This window comes from Pinus tabuliformis, chromosome 7 (genome assembly GCF_031772625.1).
Source record: "Pinus tabuliformis cultivar Carrire ecotype Pingquan chromosome 7, CPIR1, whole genome shotgun sequence".
Taxonomy (NCBI): Eukaryota; Viridiplantae; Streptophyta; class Pinopsida; order Pinales; family Pinaceae; genus Pinus; species Pinus tabuliformis.
The window spans coordinates 698261569-698264937 of record NC_142293.1 but is presented as its reverse complement, the minus strand read 5'-3'; the positions used below and the strand labels follow the sequence as shown (position 1 = coordinate 698264937).

Below are 3369 nucleotides of genomic sequence, written 5' to 3'. Positions count from 1 at the left end.
TCCATGATCTTTCTCCTTGGAATATGGTCCACCTCTTGAGTTGAAATTCGAATTTGATCTTGGGAGGCCACATAAGGGTGCCTTGGAAACTTCCAAATGATCTACACATGTCATCAAACTCAAGCCACTTTTAGGTATAAGCAAATACATGTTATTTCTCTAACTTTTAATCATAAATTCACTCTAAATACATGAAATTAATAACTTTGGAAAATGAAAATATAAACTCATATGGTAATGGAAATATAGGGTTATGTAATGATAATATGATGAAATGAGGTGACAAAATGAGGATAAAGGTGAAAATGGAGTGAAAATTGATGTTAATTTGGCGGCCCAACATACCCCCCAACTTAAGTTATTGCATGTCCTCATGCAATCTATTACATTGATCATGATTTGATCTTTTGAATTGTCTTGCTTTTACATGAACTTTGGCTGATATCGATTTTTTAACTTCACATAATTTTATTTTTGACAGCTTTGTTCCTTTTTGCAAAGTCTTCTCTCTTAAAAACATTTGATTGCAACATATTATTTTGGTTGGTTCTTGTGTGACAACCAAAATTTGTTTAGTATTGGTTCTTGTGTAACAATACTTTCATTTTTTTTGTGTTGCATCAAAAGACTTTGAAAACATTTAATCAACCATTCTTTCTTTGATCATTATTTGCAAAACATGTAACATTTGAATCATAATGCAATAGTAGTTGTTTGGAAAAAGTATGTTGGTTAGGATGATATGTGTAGAAAGGACATATATGACATATGGAAGGTGATAATGGAGTATGGATGTGAATATGAACATGGTGAAACATTTTCCAAAAATTATAATTTTATTATTAAAGGAATTGTATGATAAAAAGATTACCTGAGTGGACAAACTATGTATATGTAGAAAAGTGTAGCTTTTGCTGTTGAATCACGGAATGAAGAATACAAGAATGTGATCTGTGTCTTGGTTGCATATATGATGGATGAAGTCGTGAATGTGGATCCTTTATTACTGTTACTGAATCTGTTCCAAAGTATAAAATAATCTGCTCCTGAATCATATAGTCTTCATCTCGTCCCATATCGTGGCACAATTCTTTCCATGTGAATGAATGTGTCGATGTCGAACATGGAAAGAAGTCATTGGATTACCGACCATTGATGAATGTCGTTAACCAATGCGAGGCAAACTCACCATTAATGTCAATGAGTGCCAAGGTACCCAAGTACATCTTGCGAAGTGCGAATGAATGAGCTGATGTCGAGCCACTTGCAAGATCCAACAAACAAGAGACATTAATGTATTCCCACTGTTCATTGGCGAGAAGACTTGCCATTAGGGCATGCAAGCCTCAAGGTACTAATAATGACTCTAGTCTTTGTCCTAGATAAGGTGTTGAGGTCGAGGCAATGTAGAGAGATGGATGGTTTATTCATGAGGCAAAAAGATGAACTGAAAGGTAGGCAAAAATGTATGCGACTCAGAAAAGTAGACATGTATGAAGTCATGATGGATAAGGCAATGAATCAATGTACTTTAACATGGATGACTGATGAGGCTTTGAAGGAGAAGTGTGGTTAACATATCATGATGTAAAAAATTTCTCTGTAGCGACAAATGTCACGAAATTTGTAATTAACTCCTTCAAGCTTTCAATAATGAATCTGATTTAGAGAGATCACATCTGCAAGGACTTGGATTGTCGCGCACCTGTAAAATCTCAATACAAATCCTGCATGAAAATTGTGAGAGCTTTTTGAAGGACATAAAATGCAAGTATAAATGCTAGCAACAAAATAAAACAAAATAAAATTTACCTGTTGCCTTTGCGTGCAATTTCCTTTGAAATAACTCCATGAAAGTATAAATTGTTTTCAAGAGTTATGAACCTCCATTTGCAAAAAAAATAATTTTATTTATTTGTTTTTTTTTAATTGTTTTGTTGTTGTTGTTGCTTTTTTTTTTTGGATTTTTTTTTTTAATTAATTTTTTTTTTTTTTTTTAATTGTTTTATTATTATTTGTTATTTTTTGTGGTTTTTGTTATTTTTTTTAAACTAATATTTAAAAATAAAATTTGTTTTGTATTGTTATTAAAAAAAATAGAAATAATAAAATCACAAAAAAATTGTTTGGTGTTGTTTTGATTTTTTTTTTCTTTTTAATGAAAAAAAAGCTATTTATATTTATATCTGTCCATCAAACACCATACACAAAAAGAAAGAGCATCACTAAGATTTTAGTGAACCATTATATGAAATATCCAAACAAAACAAAATGTTCAAAGACATGTTGTATTTACAACTGAAAACACCTAAACTGCCATATTGCCATAAAGAACCAGTGCTTCTATTTTTGTATCCAAAGATGCCTCATTACATCACTAGTTCAAGCCCTTCTCTTCTTTTTCCCTTCCCTGGATTTATTGTCTGCATTCTTTGCCATTATGACCACCGGGCGAAAAAATACAGCAACGAAGTCAATGAAGAGGTCTAGTGAATGTTTTAAATAATCATAGCCTCCATGGTCCGCTTTCTCGATGATCATGTGTGTCAAATATAATATACCCAAGGAAAACTAGCAGACTGAAGTAGATCTCAAATGTGTAAATTGCCGAAGAACCACCAAAGATCGAAGATGCGAGTTGCAGCCACATCAATATGCTGATTCCCGAGCCCAATAATCCTCACAAAAATAGGTATTCCCGTCTCCTGGCTGTGATTGTTGCTGCTGAAAAGCAAGCGAAGGCCAAAGAGGTCCCGACAAATGCACTCACCAGTATACTGGTGTCAATATCAATGACTGCGTCGATGAGCGGTCCCAGGGTAGCTCCCTTGAATGCAACAGCTGCCAGGAGCAGCGCAACCCTCTTACCCTCATTGTTGGAGTACAAAGGGACGGATAAGAGCCCGATTATAGAACCAACACAAGAAAGCCCCGTGAGGAGCCCTCCAATATTCAACAGAAGATGCAAATAAACACTGATCGCTGCTGTTACAAGGGCATAGTTAAGCGACAAATAAACCCTTTTTAGATGATTCTGCATGGCAGGGCTGATCTTTTTCATGTTCTTCATAGAATTGTAATCCCAGGAAGGATGACCGAAACCCTGGTTAGAACCTCATCTCTAACTGTTATGGGCACCATCGTTAACTCTCTTATCAAAATCTAACACAGCCCACTGGAATTTGATTTCTATGCATAGCTGCAAAAACTTGTCCTTTTGATCTGTTGCATTATTTCAATCATAGAGTTCGACGGGGAATGGATAGATGAATGACTGTCCTTTTAGGAGAACAATGAAAAAAATGAATTCATTAGCGTGCATCAGTCGATGAGAGAAGTGTGAATCACATGCTATCGGAGCCACAATAT

The 3369-nt window shown here is 34.8% G+C and overlaps 1 pseudogene; it reads right to left on the bottom strand.

Moving 5' to 3' along the window:
• Positions 1–2340: 2340 nt before the first annotated feature.
• Positions 2341–3090, bottom strand: LOC149249426 (bax inhibitor 1 pseudogene; annotated as a pseudogene).
• Between the last annotated feature and the right edge of the window lie 279 nt (positions 3091–3369).